Raw genomic sequence first — 16,356 nt, 5'->3', positions numbered from 1 at the left:
CTCTCCCCTCTCTTTCTCTTCTCTTTCACCTCACCTACCCACTTTCTGCTCCTCTCTTCTCTGCCTCTCTGTCTTTCCTAGTCCTGGATTTGGAAAGCCAGGGAAGGATCAGTTCCCCTAACCCTAACCAGCTACTTTCTTAGAATCCACACAATTCTCTACAATGATACTCTCTGAAAATCGCTGCTTACTCCCCCCCAAAAGTTTAGGAATTCAGTCCACATTTCCCAATCTGATAGGTCTGCGATTATTTTTGAACAAATTCCAAAATACGAGGGGTCCCCCCCCCGTTTGTATAGAAATCATCATCGCAATCATATCCGTGATATCGCTATCTCTCTGTGAATGATAGCCAGAGCAGTGGGGTGTTCTTTACTTCAGTTCTTTGAGGATCAACTCATTATACTCCATCTTCTTCGGAACCTGTTATTGAAAGTCAAGTGATTCTTTATAAGTGACAGCCTGGACAAAGAGCCAAGCAGGACAGAGCAGGTAGAAAGGAAATGGCCATATGGACTGGGAAAAAAGGCACTTTCTCCCCGACAGAATGGGGGTAGTGGGCTCCTTCTAACCCTCCTGCCGCTGGCCAGCCTGGGCCTTGGAAGGCCTGGAGTCAGGCTGTGATTTCTGTTGTAACCTTGGGGGTTGACCAGACAGTGGCCATCAGCCCCAGGTGCCCTAACAGAGCAGGAGGCTTCAGGCACCCTTGGCCTCTGAGTCCATGCGCCTCAAGAAGACTGTGTTCTAGGTGTTCTGGGGGACCACAGCTGTTGCTGCTCCCAGGAAGCTGAGGTTTTCCACAGCCAGCACTCTCTGAGTAAGGACTACCCAAGACCTAGGGACTGAACCCTACTACTTGAGCAAGGCAGACAGCTTCCGCGGGGGCGGGGGGGGGGGGGGGGGGGGTCACCTGCGCCCCCTGTCGGCACCCGTGTGCTCTGCATTCCTCTCATTGGCTTTGGGCGATGCAGCAGGAGACCTGCTTTGGCAGGTGGGAGTCAAGCGGAGAGCTGGAGGGCGCTGGACAATAAGCAGAGACCAGATGTTTGCCTGACTCCTGGATCCCGCTGGAACAGGAACGGTGCCCACAGAGTCCTGCGTGGTGGTCAGTGGTCACTGCAACAATGTGGGGCTCTAGGGTGCTTTTCCTTCCCCTGGGTTTTCTCCTTGCCCACATCTCTCCTGCCGGCTCTGGCCCTGCTGGTACTGGTGCCCTGTACTCCTTCTCCAGCTCTGGAGTACTACTCCCTGCTCCTGCCCTGCCTAACCAGGGGTAGAACCTGTGGCCGGATTTTCAGCAGATTTCCCTCCCGTGGACCCACCCTGTTCCCACCCCCAGAGTCCTTGCCTCACCACACTTCCAGCTGCCCTTGTGGGCAGCCACTTCTCACCCAGAAGCCTCCGTCCAGTGCGTTTCCCCTCTGCAGCCTCTCTAAGGAAGCTTAAGCCTTCCGATCTGTTGAAACTGATGAGCGTCACTGGGAACCTGGGTTGGTGACTCAGGTGGGTGGTGGCTGCATGTGGCAGGATCAGTTCTTGGTTCAGTGACTTCTGAACCAACTCAGCAGCAAGGCCAGGAAGAGCTTCACATTGGCTGCTTCTCAGGACCTTGTCATACGGGCCCCACCCCTCCAGGTGCCTCCCTTAGAAGCAATACCTCTCACACCAACAGATTTGCTCTGACCTCTGTCATTCCAGTTGAAAAACTGACAGTGATTCACAAATGTTACCAAGCCAGTACTTACTTTGGAGTTGCTCCGTGGGTCACAGCGGCATTCATTTTCATCTTGTTTCTACATCACCCCTTTTTGCCCTTCACTCATTCTGCGCCTTATAATTTTGCCCCATTCATTGTGCAGAGAAACTTAAAACCAGCCATTGAGGTAGAGGAAAGGGGGAAGCACAGGACAAAAGGCCCCTGGAGGATTGCTTTGGCTCTGAGTAGAAAGGCACATGACAATATTTGTCCCCTTGTGTGTGTGCGCGCGCACACACACACACACACACACACACACCAATTTCCCATCTATATAAAAGATAACTTCCAGCCACATGTAAGGTACCATAGGTGACTTAGAGCAGTATTTTAAAAAATGGTGGGCATCTTCTGCAAGCAGAAAAAGAAAAGCAGGATGCCATGAAATTTGTAGAAGCTCAGTGACAGGTGGGAACTTGGTTTGAAAGCCTGCAGGGTCCCACCTGACTCTCATAGAAAGACTCTGCTTCTCAGTCTCAGAGCTTAGAAAGCCGTCTCTTCCAGTCAGCTGACCCTGCTGTACTCAGAGGAGAGCTACCTGAGACTCTACACGAGGCCTCTTTGACTTCCTACAAGGTTTTCTTGGCACTGAGGACTTGCACCTCTCTCCACCAGGCTAAGGAGCAGCCTTCTCCCTCATGAGCACCTCAGAACGAATGACCCTCAAGGAGCACCTAAAGAGGTAGTGAGTGATCCTTGAGCAAGAAGAAACTGGGGGAGCATCTGACCTACTTGGCTATTCTGTCCTGAGTCTTTGGCCTCTGGACATCTTTTGCTCTCCTCCAACATCCCTTTTAAGGTCCATCTTACAACAGTGTTGTTGTCCCACAAGCAGGAAGGGAGGGAGGAAGGGAGGGAGGTAAGGAGGGAGAGAAAGAAACAGAAAGAGCTAGAGAAAAAGAACAAACCATACCTCTCTTTGAGCTTTTCTACCAGAGGGACAAAGTCAACATAAAAATGTTTATTGTCTTGGCATAATTGCCCAGCAATGGCCCCTGCTTGCCCTTTCCCACTTTGAGGGCTTCTGGATTGGCTTCTCTCTCAGGTTCCAGCCAATCAGTGCACCCAATCTTTCTGGATGCTGATTGGTGCAGGAATAAGCATGTGACTGGTGCTGGTCCAACCAGAGTGGTGGTGGCGGTTCTTGTTATTGTTGTTGTTGCTGCTGCTGTTGTTGTTTAATAGGGACTAGCACATGAGTTTGAAACGCAGAAGAATTGTTGTCTCCATCCCTTTGCTAAGAGATCAGAGCCCAAAGCTGGCAGGGGTCACCAAGCCAAGCCTGGGAATGGTGCCAACCCAGCCAATAGGAGAGCAGAGCAGAGAGAAATAAATGGTCCTGCTCACTTGGAATGGGCCCTAAATCCAACTGCACTCAAAGTTGGTTCTACTTCTGCAACTTTCTGGTTTATAAGCAGATACATTTTCTTTAGCTGAATTCATTTTGCGTTGAGTTTTCTGTCACTGGCCACAGAACAAGACCTAGTCTACTTAGCACCTGACAAGAGCAAAGAATACCTGGGCCAAAGCCTGGGAAACTCAAGAACAGAGCCAGAAAGAAGGGCAGCAGAGCAGGGTGTGTCTGCCTGTGCTCTTCCCACCAAGCAGGCAACTTAAGAATTTTCTTGAAGTTCCAGGTATGCTGAGTTGTATGTTTATTCAGTTTGTAAACTGAATTTTTTGTAAATTAAATCTGATTTCCTGGACTGAGAGAGCTGATTATTTCAGGCCTCTCAACAGACCAAGTCTTTTGTAAAAGGATTGGGTTCTGAAATCACCAATAGATGGTAATTTATTTATCCTTCCTTCTCATCCTCCCTCCTCCAGCACTATTTTCCAAGCGGGGCCAACCTGCAGAGATGCTTCCATGATGTCTTTGCATAAGCTAAGGCCAGGAGGATGCCCCAAGCACTCGCAGGTACCATCACAGCTCTACGCATCTGTTCCTTTTCAGGGATGTGGACCTGAAGCACCCGACCATACCAGGGCAACACCTCTGGCTGAAGAAGTGTTCTACAATAGCCAAAGTCAATTTGGAATCAGGATGGGGGAAAAATCATGAAGTTAGTGGAATTTCAGGCTAAAATGCAGCCTGTACATTGTGTGCCTGAGGATGTGGAGTCTTAATTACATAGTTCATTGTGAACTAAATTTGGGGGACTATTGAGGCTATCAGTTGGAACAAGTCTTTTAAATTTAAGAATGCAACTGCTGGTGGAGATTCAAGAGGTTTCCTAAGATTTCAGAAGATTGGAGAGTTTTCCTAAGACATTAATTCTTCACCATGCAGCCCACAGCTACCACGAGGCCTCTAGTTACCCAAAGCACCGATTGTTAGTCATAATTTTACCTGTGAAAGAGGTGCAAAGTTTGTCACTAGAAACCAAATGTTGGGAATAGAATACTTTTCAGGAAAAGTGATAGCCTTCAGCTTATAGATACAGCCTGGTCGCAGAAGTCAAGCAGAGTCACTAACAGTGATCTCCAGGGTTGCCCTATATAAATACTGACTTTTATCATCTTCTAGGCAGCATTTCTCCACAAGGAAGCACCTGGGAATCATATAAGAATAGCAGAGTTAGGGTACAGAGCATGAACCTTGGCTCTGGCCACTACTTGAAGTCGCTGTGCTAAGATCATTCCCACGGTAAATCCTCCCTCGGCCTGCATAGGATACAGATGGTGGAAATCAGATGGATGGCGGATCAAAGGCCAGCAGAAGAATCCTTATTATTGAGACTGTTGCCACCAAGGGGCTGTGTTGGTCTGATAGGAGCAGAGAAACAGAAAGGAAGGAATTGAGGCCAGGGGACAGAGTACATACTGAGCATCAAATGCCTACAGATGATACCAGAATCTCAGACAGAAGTCGAGCTGAATCAGATGTCCCTGTGGAGAAAACGGGCAGCGTGGCCCAAAGGGGCCCCTGGGAGCCCTCGTAGGTTGGCGGCAGATATATCTGTACCTGAACTCAAGCACTCAGGGGAGGGTGGCAGGGTGGGCCCTGGGGTCTGCTGGTACCTGAGGACATGGACACCTTAAAGATGCAACCTCGCTGGTGACTGAAGGCCAGTGAGTGTATCTGATGGCACATCAGACATGGAGGTTCGTCCACCCCAGATTATCCAGATATTTTATAACTCACTTATTCATCTTTTTGCAAGTGCAGCAAGAAGTTGGCCTTCCTGAAGTTGGTCGTTGGAACTAGAGTTGCTAAGTGCCTCTGGCTCTGCAGATCTCCCTCGGCTCTAGCCATTGTGCCATGGCGCTCCCTGTATCTCTGTGATAAAAGCCCATTCTCTGCACATAGTTCAGAGGTTCCAAGAGGGAGGACCCCAATCTTGGGTCATTTCTAGACCCCAGACCTAGCCCAACCCCTAATACCATACATTAAAAAATAATGATGGAACTAATCAAGAAATTAATTGATCGTGCTGTTTTACCTTTATTTATTTTTTTCTTTTTTTAATGTATTTGGTACAGGGTCTCACTACACAGTCCTGACTCATAGTGATCGTCATGTTTTCAGCCTCCCCAGTGCTGGGATTACAGGAGTGCACCACCATGCCGGGACTGAGGCCAGCTCAGTGCATCTGGGGGCTGGGCCAGCATGGGATGTGGTGCCAGGATCTAACCATGATCCCTGCGCTTGCCTAAGCAAGCGCTTAGTCTCCTGAGTTATCTCACTGGCCCTACTTTACCTTTATTAACTAGGTGCATAAATGAATGAATACACATATATACCTTCATTCATCTATACGTGAAAAGCATTGCCAGCGATGAGTTCTACCACTAGACATTAGCTACAACCTTTAAAATTTAATGGATATTTTCTCTACTATTAGATAACAGGAAGGAAGAGTAGCTACAATACATAAAATGCACAAAGATAATTATATCTCCCTCCATCTCACCCTGATAGCATTTTTGTGTTTTTCCTCCCAAGCAGTTTTCTGTGCGTGCCAATTTTTTACCAACTTTGAATCATTTTGTATAAACAATTTTGTGTCCTGCTTTTGTTCTCTAACCTTGTAGCAAGGTATTTCCCTACGTCATTAAATATTCTTTGAAAACATGATTTTATGGCTACATAATGTTCTATCAAATCCATGCAACATAATTTATTTAAACAATCTCTTATTTGGAAGCATCAAAATTGTTTCTAATTTTTTTGTCTTGGTTGTTGTTGTTCTCTTAAAAGTATTGGAGTGAGCATTTTCATGGCTAAACCTTTGTTTGCATCTGTGGGTTTGCTCTGGATCTGTTGATGGAAGTGCAATACTGTGTCAGTGGGAATGGAGATTTTTGAGGCTCCCGATAGGCATGGTTGATTTTCTTTCCAAAAAGCGAATGCCACTATTCTTCCCTCACTGATGTATCTTCTTCCTTTGGCTTCTTTACACACAGGAAACTTTCAGGCTTGTCTTATAGGCAGTCACGGTGATTGCAAAAGAGTTGGCCTTCTTATTCTGCTGATGTCACCATGGTCAACAGGTCCCTGTTGTCCCCAGACCACCCTTCAGCTCTGGGAAAACCTAGGCTATCTCTCAGTCTCCGGAATGCGAGTGAATAGAGTCTTCTCGGGGTCAAAAGAGACAATGTGTCTCTGCACTGCGGCTTTGCAGGTTGGCTGTGCATCCATTGGAGGGAAGGGCAGCCCCAGCCTGTAACCGCCAATGAAGATGCTGGGGGCGGCCTGGTCCAAGCTCTGCCTGCTGTGTGGCTTAGAAGCTCTGCTCCTAGATCCCTCTCCCTTTCTCAGCTACCAGCCCCTTCCTCACTCTCAGAGTTATTTTTGCCTTTATTTATTTATATTTATTTATGTATTTATTTATTTTGTGTTTAGGACAGGGTCTACAGGATCTCACTGCGTAGATCGGACTCATAGTGATCCTCCTGTTTACAGCCTCCCAAGGGCTGGAATTACAGGCAGCGCCCCCACCCCCAGTCTGTTTTGCCATCTCAGCATGCTCCAGGGGCGGGGCCAGCGCAGCAGGCCTGGGGCCCCTTTAATCCACTGAGCTATTTGGCAGGCCCTTATTTTTGCCTTTAGAAGTAATTTTTCCATTGCTCCAAAAAGAAGGGCAAAGGGCATCATGGACAGGCAAAGCACCCATTCCGGCAGCCAGAACCCCTTGATTCAAACCCAAGCTGCACCACCCTAGTGCTGTGTGACCTCAAACAAGCCATGTACCTCCCTTGGGCCTTAACCTCCACACCTACTGGATGAGCCTCTGCTTCATGAGCACGTTTAGAGTGAGATGCCACTCAGCACACTATCTAGAACCGAGTAGGTACTTGCTCTTCATGTGAATGAGGGACATTCTTTTATGTGTATTTGTTCTTCATTAAAAAGGACTTTTTAATGTGTTCCGTGCTTTGGGTTTGGCCATCTAGGGCTGTGTGAGCACTTTGGCATCAAACAGCCTCCTGCATGCTCTGTAAGCTCCAGACACTCGGCCCTACACCTGGCGGAGGGCAAGGCCTCCCAGCCCCAGCCCAGCTTCCTTGGGGGAAGCTCCTTCTGGGAAGGCACTCACTCCTTCTTTATGGAGATGGAGCACTGCACAGCGGCAAAGTGTTCAGGCTGTCAGCTCTGGGCTGGTGGACGCAGCACGGGCCTCACACTGTCATCTAACCATGGTCACCGGTGGCTTTCCTGGGGAGATGGGATTGAGGCAAATCCCCAGGGTGTTGCTCTTCCTCTTTTGCAATGAGCATGTGCAGGTCACACACTTTAAAAAGCAAACTTAACAGCATATCTACATTTAATCTGAGCTCGTTCTAGCCTTTCACCTCTCTTCTCTAATGTCTGTGGAACACCTGGTGGACCAAGGACGGATAGTCTATGAATCACTTATTCATCTTTTCACAAGCTTAGCAAGAAGTTGAATTCGTGAAGTTGGTTGTTGGAAATAGAGTTGCTAAGGTAAGTAACATCCAACGGTCCGGAAGTACCAGTCAATGAAATCACAAGGGTAGCTAGAACTTAACAGTCACAACTATAGCAGCAACAAAAATCATGCAGCCCCTAAACACCTAGTCCCCACAATTCTGCCTGGACAAGAGGCGGCCTGCGGCTATGGCCTCAGTGCTAAACTAGGTATCACTTAGCACGATGTCTACCCAGTCACCTAGCAAGACAGATGATGCATTTTAAGCTAAGGGCTCAACACATCACAGCCTTAAGATGTTTCTGTTTTAACTTGTCGGGGCGATACTGTAAATGCCATGAGAAACATAGGGTTTTCTAATAATAAAAAATTCATGCCCGCTGCCTGGATGTACCCGCCCCAATGAGAAGTGCCATCTCTAAAAGAAGAGGAGAAAAAAAAGTCCCTGTACCACCTTTCCAAAATAAGCATGGCCACTCAGTCCCTGGCAGCCCTAGGGCTGCAAGACACATCCAGCGTAAGACAAGATGTTTGCCAGGTAGATACCATCACCACCTTGCCCACCTGGTCCCAGAGCATGCCTTGTTTTATTACAGAAGGCACTGTGTCAGAACTGACTTTCTGGAAGGAGATTCCTAGAAGGATACATTTTTTAAGGATTACCCTTACAGATGGATCCATCTTATGCCTGGAAATAAGTCACAATTTGGGTGTACGAAGATGAAATTAACAACCTGAGTCCATAGCCTTAGGGGTATAATCAAAGGCCAGTGAGAAGTGACTTCACTGATAGAGACTGGGAATGGCCACACTTCCTGTGTGTCTCAGAAGGGTGGGCTTGAGACAGGGTGCCCTGAAAGAGGGGTGGGATTTGCAGGGGCAGAGGAGGGAGAATGGCCTCAAGCACAACTCGGGGCCTGCGGCGCACACCTAGCTCTAGGCCGGGCTGCAGTGAGCTTCAGCTAGATCCACTGTGCAAATACCTCAGGGGACTGGAACATGGAGAACAGAGTAGAGAGCCCCTGAAGAAGTTGCCAAAATGCCCACACCAGTTACCAGTTACACTGTTGAAAGAGGGGATGACAGCTCCCAAGGCATCCCTCAGCTGTGAGTAACATCAGTACCTGCCAGGTGGTTGCCGAGGCTGTAAGAACCACCCTGGGTCCCTGTGGCATGGACAAGCTTATTGTAGATGGCTGAGACAAAGCAACAAGTTCTAATGATGGGGCCACAATTTTGAAACTTCTCAGTGTCATGCATCCTGCAGCAAAGACTTTAGTGGACATCGCCAAATCTCAAGATGCTGAGGTTCGTGATGGCACCACCTCTGTGACCCTGCTGGCTGCAGAGTTTCCAAAGCAGTGAAGCCCTACATGGAGGAAGGTTGGCATGCCCAGATCATCATCCGAGCTTTGTGCACAGCTACATGGTTGGCAATTAACAAGATCAAGGAAATCACTGTGACCATGAAGAAGCAAGGTAAAGTGGAGCAGAGGAAGCTGCTGGAGCGTGTGCCATGACAGCTCTGAGCTCCCAGCTGATCTCCCAGCAGAAAGCCTTCCTTGCTAAGATGGCGGTTGATGCTGTGATGGTGCTCGATGATTTGCTGCAGCTTAAGATGATTGGAATCAAGAAGGTACAGGGTGGAGCCCTGGAGGAGTCTCGGCTGGCGGCTGCTTTTATTCAAGAAGACTTTCTCTTACGCTGGATTTGAAATGCAACTTAAAAAGTACACTAACCCCACGATTGCCTTATTAAATGTTAAACTCAAGCTGAAAGCTGAGAAAGACAATGCTGAAATCAGAGTCCACACGGTAGAGGATTATCAGGCAATTGCTGATGCTGAGTGGAACATTCTGTATGACAAGTTAGAGAAGATCTATAATTCTGGAGCCAAAGTTATTTTGTCCAAACTCCCTATTGGGGATGTGGCCACCCAGTACTTCACTGCTAGGGACATGTTCTGTGCCAGCCGTGTGCCTGAGGAGGATTTAAAGAGGACAATGATGGCCTGTGGAGACTCAATCCAGACTAGCGTGAATGCTCTATCAGCAGGTGTGCTGGGCTGCTACCCAGAGACCCAGATTAGAAGTGGCTGCCCCATGGCCAAGACTTGCACCTTCATCCTCCATGGCAGAGCTGAGCAGTTCATGGGGGAAACAAAGCGGTCTCTGCATGATGCCGTCATGATTGTCAGGAGGGCCATCAAGAATGATTCAGAGGTGGCTGGTGGTGGAGCCATCGAGATAGAGCTCTCCAAGTAGCTTTGGGATTACTCAAGGACTATCCCAGGAAAACAGCAGCTACTGATCGGGGCATATGCTAAGGCCTTGGAGATTATCCCACACCAGCTATGTGACAATGCTGGCTTTGATGCCACAAACATCCTGAAGAAACTATAGGCTCCCAAAGCAGCCTGTGTAATGGGGTGGACATCAACAATGAGGACATTGCTGACAACTTGGAAGCTTTCATGTAGGAGCCAGCTATGGTGCGGATCAATGCCCTGACAGCAGCCTCTGAGGCTGCGTGCCTGATCATGTCCATTGATGAGACCAAGAACCCTTGCTGCACCATGGATACTCCTCCAGCATTGGGCTGGGACCAGGGTCACCTCCCTTGAGATCCCACCCATCACACTGACTGGCAGCTGGCTGCAGGTGTGCTTGCCTTCCCTGGCTTGGCTCATTAGAATTATGAAGAAGTGGTAATAATTAGTCTGCTCTGTTCTCATTGGAGGTTATTTAAATAAAACTAAAGACTTAAAAACACACACACACACACACACACACACACAGAGTCTGATCTGTTAGCATTAAGTCAGGAGCCTCCTGAGGGCCTCAGCCTCTCTGAGTGCTTAGCAGTGAACAGAGTGTGTCACCCATCGGGCCTCTGTCCATGATGCATGAGTGAGTGAACTATACCCACCAACCTCCGGAGGTGGGCAGCTGCTGGTGACGGACCTCTTTGTGTTGCCCACCCAACCTTTCACCTGTCTGTGCCAAGCACACCCAGCACCAGATGGGCCACTCCAGGCCTATTAGTCTGCCCCAAGATGAGAGAGGGGGTGCTCTCTGCTGGATGACCCTCCCTTGGGCAGCCATGACCTCTACCCAAGCAGCTCTTCTTCATCCAGCCTCTGAGAGTTGAACAAAGACCTCCTCACCACATCCGACACAGGGGCAGAACCTTGTCACTTCACTAAAGCAGAAACAAAATGCTCAGGGAAGTGGGGGGAAGAGGTGGGCCCTGGGCATCTCTGGATGCCTGTTTTCCAGTACTGCCCACTGCTCTACACTGCCCTCCTCATCACCGGCTTCTTCTATTAAGCAGGGCAGAATTGCAACAGGGTGGGCGGGCACACAGATCTCCTCCCTGTGGTAGAGATGAGTTGAGTTCTGGGCTGCTGCTGGCCCACACACAGGCAGAGATGGGAGCCTCAGGAGCATGGCTGAACCATGCTGCTGGTGGATAGCCGAGCACACAACAGGCTCCAGGCAAGGTTCTCCCGTTCGCATTCCCTTGTCCACCCCCATGGGACCCCAAGAGGAGACCTCTATAACTGTCTATAGCCTCATGCCCTGGCTCTCTTGTTCTCTGGCTTCAGGGTCAGCCCAGCAAGACCAGCACCAGCAAAAACTGGAGAGCTGCAGGAAAGACATTTTGGGGTCCCCCACCCACTTCCCAGCAAGCTGGAGTATGGCAGTGTTTGAACTCCTCTCACTATGTCACTGCTCCTGGACACTATCCCTCTGGGAAAGGGCTCTGGGGCTCTTTTTTCTCCCTGCTGTGTATGGAGTCCCTGTGCCCACTGCTAAGCGTGTAAAGAGGGCACATGGCTTTCCCCACTGCCAGTGCCAGTGCACACCTGTGTGCACGTCCCCTGTGCAGATTCCATCTCCTGTGCTCCCTCTGCTTTTCCCAGGATGCACCCTGTTCTTCCTAAGATGTGGACTTGTTCTGGCTGTAACCAAAATCCCCTCCTGTGCTGTGGCCAAGCTGTATGCCTTGTCCTCTGTGATCCCTCTCCAGGTCTCAGCTTATTGTCTCCCAGAAGGGAAATAAGTGGCCGCAAGGTTTCTTCTTGTGTCTCAAACATAAAGATCCTAAGAGGCATAGCTCTTTTGAAATGGTGTGAAAACTTGTGTCCCTGTGGGTTTAGAGGTATGGTGGTGCACGCCTGCAATCCCAGCACTCGGGAGGCACAGGCAGGAGGATCGCTATAAGTTCAAGGTCAGCCTGGACTACACAGTGGGTTTGAGGCCAAACTGAACTACAATAGGGAGACACTGTCTTAAAAAACAAAAAAATGGGCAGCCTGTGTTCTCAGGATGTTCCTGGGCTCTTTTCTGAGGGGAAGTGACTTTCCAAGTGAGTTATAACCTTCCTTTTCTGAGGTAAGGCTAGGAATCCAGAGGAAATGCAAGGGTGACTTGGAGTAGCTGGTAGAGTGACCGTGCACAGCCGGGAGTTCTTGCACTTCGCTCAGGCCTCCGAAATGCTCCAGCAAAGCAGAGGAAAGCTTACTTTACACATAGTAATCATCGCAATAAGCCTGGAGTTCTGCTTTCTGGTCCACAGCCAATTAGCAATGGTAATTTGGGAAGGGAGAGACAGCCGCACTTGACAAGAGCAAAACCCGGAAGGCCTGATAGCGAAGGAAGGACCCCCAAAATCTCCAGGAAACAAGCTGGCAACTGGAGAAAGCACCACAAACAGGCCATTAGCAGAGGGCAGATAGCCCTGCACACCTCACGAGCCCCGAGGGCTGCATTGCCTCCCGCTCCACATCTGAGGTTCACAGCAGCAACCCTGAGCCATTACAGAAAGGTTAATGGTGTTCCACATTCCCCAAGTAAGAAGGAAAGGAAATGTGCGCTGCATCTTAGAAATATTTCCATCTGAAAATGTTACATGAAAATAATTTATGGCTGTATCTGGAAAAAAAAAAAAAAAAGCAGCTGTCTGGATCCCATTCCCTGTGGATTCCAGCTGGGTGAGGTTTTGCTCTTCCCGGAAGTGTCTGCCCTTGTGGGCAATCAGCATTTATGGAGCACCTACTGAATGCAGGGTTGCAATGAAGGAGCAAGGAGACCGAGGTTCGATTGTGCCTTCTGGGCCTTGCAGAGATTTGCAAGACCTGCGGCTTCTTTTGGAAGACCTCATCCCCTGCAACCCCCACCCCCACCCCCACCCCGCACCTGGCACCTGTCATTCTAGTGGCCACACCTGGACCCGCCAGCAAGCCCAACCTGGGGCACCTTAGCCACGAACCTCCCTGCATCTGGGCGCCTTAGTCTGAGCCCCTCTCCGGAGTTTGTTTTTATTATAAATATTTCATTGTTTAGGAGTTTGGGTTTTAGCTGATATACAGCATTTGGCAGGGTTCCTTTCTAGCATTTGGTAATAATTCCATACCAAATGCTAGGGAGAAACCCTCCCAAATGGAACTGCTTCAAGCCAGAGAGCTTAAAAAACTGGAGCCTGAGGAAGCTGCTGCATCTGAGCTGCCCCTGACTCCCTGCCCACAGAGGCAGAGGACAGACCTACACCTGAGACACAGCTCAGGCTGTTCTCATCTTACCCACCACAACCCTGCCAACAACACGCCAGCCAGACAGGCAAGTGCTCCCCTCTGCTACCTGTGGACCGGAAGCACCTTTAAATCTGGGGATTTCAGGCAGTGTTCATACACACAGTGAGTACACCCAGCATACATTCAACTGGGTTGAACTCTTCGGATATAAAATTAAAAAGCACTGACTCATTTCTTCAAATGCCATTTTATGTTCTTCCTCTGACCCCCACACCACATCTGATAGCTCCATCGGGCCTTTAGAAAATTAGTTTCATGGATCCCCTGGAACTAAACTCCCTGGGCTCACATACAGCAATTTTGTGACCTTTCCTAGCAAGGTAGTGAGCCCCTCCTGGTAAGCTAGGAGTGGGATTCCTACACTCACACAAGCAGATGAGGAGGACAAGACTGAAGCGCTCAGAGAGTCCTGACTCATACTCTGTGCTCAATTAAGACGCACTCTCGGCTTCACTGAATACCCTCTGTGTGCCAGAGGCTTCGTATGAGCACCTCGCCTCCTGGGAGCATGAGAAGAAAGGGAAGCCTTCCTCTCCTTCCTAAGTACCCCCGGCTCTCCTTTTTGAAGGGTACCTCTCCCAGATGGCCGCTGTATCAGAAGACCTGCCACTTTCTGCTCCTCCACCCCCAGCTCAGAGCCTCAGGCAGTACCACTAGACCCAAACCCGAAGTCAGTGGGCACTTTCTCACTACCTTACACTCTGGCCTCCTCCACCCCACTCACCCTAGCTGCTGACTGCTCAGCAATGCACAGCCTCAAATCCTGCCCCAAAGCCCAGCAGCGCAGAGGAAGCAGCCACAGAAGCACATGGCCCTGCAAGGCTCACAGAGCTGCCTGACAGTGTATGACAACCCCAAAGAAAGCTCTCGTGTCTTTTCCATACACTTCTGAAACCAGACGTGACGGTGCACCTTGTAATACCAGCCGTCTGGCAGCCTGCAGTTCCACTTGTCGACTTAGACCCTGCATCGAAAAAAAAAAAAAAATCTAAAGGCAGAGGATATAACATAGTACGAAGCTCCCAGGTTCAATCTCAGTATCAAAAAATACTTTTGATCTGGACTAGGTCCCTCACTTTATTTTTACTGTGACATATCCCAGTTGTGGTCTTATTTAATTTTTTATCCTGCTTGGGACTCTTTGTGATTCTTCATTCTGAGGATTCATGTCTTTCATCCACTCTGGGAAACTCTGACTTATCCCTCCAAAACTTACACCTCTCCCCCAACACTGTCTCTCTCTCTCTCTCTCTCTCTCTCTCTCTCTCTCTCTCTCTCTCTCTCTCTCTTCCAGAACCTCTCTTAGAGCCAGGCCTCTGCTGTCCTCGGGCCTCTCAGCTCTGTGAGGTCTCCAGCACTTCCTGCCTGTGTTGCCTTCTGTGTAAGGCCCTCATGTCTGCCATTTGCAGGGACCATGCTGTGTACCACCTCCGGGGCCTTCTGCTCCCTGCAGCAGCCCTCTCTGGCTGAAAGGCAAGCGTTTACCTCTGGAGAAGTGCAGAATTGGCCAACACATCACCTCAAATCCTCCAGGACCAAAGCCCACCACGACAGGGTTCAGGTACTGACCTCTTTCCTTGCAAATGTCATCTGTAACCTGATCTCCTCTACCTAGGAATTATTTCCTCAGCTGGATGGGACACCATGAGGACACAAATGGTGCTGTTCTTATCCTTTCACAGGCCTACAGAAGTCCTCAACAAGTGTGGGAAGGATGGCATAGCTCGCCCCACAGAAGCAAAACTGTACTAACCCAGGGCTTGTGGGTATTGCACATGAAGTCAGCAGACCCAGCTTTGAAGCCAGCTCCACCACTGTACCAGCTATGCAACTTTGGTCAAGTTATTAACCTCTCTGTGCCTCCATTTCCCCCTCTATAAAGTGGGGATGGTAGATGAGCCTTCTTCCAAAGCATGCTTGAGCATTAAGTTTTCCATTTGTGGTCGGGCTTTCTGCCCCCAGGGCTGACATTCAACCCATCACAGATACCCTCCTTTGTAGCAGTGGTATGTGAAGCCCATCCACATAGTCAGGTCATTGCATTTCTACATTCATCTCTCTCAAGTTACATGCCGAATGATCCAGCTGTTTTTCTGTTCCCACTGGAGGTGGTAAGGTGAAGCAACTCTCCTGCCCTCTCTCCTCCCCTTCGCCTTTGGTACAGGCAGTGAGAAATCCAAAGAGACTCGGGGTTGGATGGAGACGCCAGTGGTGAGGGACCGCAGAAATTCCAGAGGAGAAAAATGGCAATCTGTCATCCGTCAAAGCATGAGCTGCAGAATTACAGTTCTTGCTTGGGCTTTTCCATCCCAGGTCTGATCTGGCCATCTGCTGAGCTAGTCGGGGAGTAGCTGGGATGCTCGAGCCCCACCAGGACTTCCCCAGCAGTAATGCAGAGGACCACCAGTGTCCTCATCTCCCAGGGATCTCAGCTCTCCCATCCCTCCCCTATCCTGATGTCCTGCACAGGAAGCTCACAACCTCACTTGGAGGAAGTAGGTCCAGCCTTCCTTTCACCATGGCTCCCCAGGAGCACTGCCTCACCTGTGAGCCCAGGGTGCAGGAAGATGCCCTGCTCCCGGAAGGACGGTCTTGCCCCTGCTGCTGCTCCTCCATGTCCCCAAATCTGAACAATCTGAATTCAGAGGCAAGTTATGGAGCTTAAGTTACTGCTGACACTTGATTGGAATAATGGTTACGTAAAAGCCAACACAGATGAATTGCCTGTAGGGAGTTGTCTGACTGCATGAGTTTTTACACATCTTTCAGCTAAATCAAAGATCCAAATGCTAAATCTCACACTCAGGAACATCAAGTGGATTTGTGACAGTCCCCAGAGGACTCAGTGTCCATAAACCAATGAATGAATTACACTGATCCTGGTATGTAGTCTCTCATCTGTGACTGATACAATATTGATAATATTCTTTATTTCACTTAACTCCTTCAGAGCCATGCTGAAGCACACAGTGTTGAGTTGTGTCTATACTTCAATGAGAATAACGATCCTCTGAGGGGCACAGCACAAATCAATTGATTGCTTATCAATACACAGCTCAGATGAGGGTCTTAAGAGGGTCCTTGATGCTGTAGGGCTGGCATTGCTGATA

The 16,356-nt window shown here is 49.2% G+C and overlaps 1 pseudogene; it reads left to right on the top strand.

Annotated features, from left to right (window-relative positions):
- Positions 1–8,689: 8,689 nt before the first annotated feature.
- Positions 8,690–10,273, top strand: LOC101579975 (annotated as a pseudogene).
- Positions 10,274–16,356: the final 6,083 nt, after the last annotated feature.

This window comes from Octodon degus, unplaced genomic scaffold (assembly GCF_000260255.1).
Source record: "Octodon degus isolate 3935 unplaced genomic scaffold, OctDeg1.0 scaffold00083, whole genome shotgun sequence".
NCBI lineage: Eukaryota > Metazoa > Chordata > Mammalia > Rodentia > Octodontidae > Octodon > Octodon degus.
The sequence above is the reverse complement of the archived record's forward strand: the minus strand, read 5'-3'. Positions and strand labels throughout refer to the sequence as shown.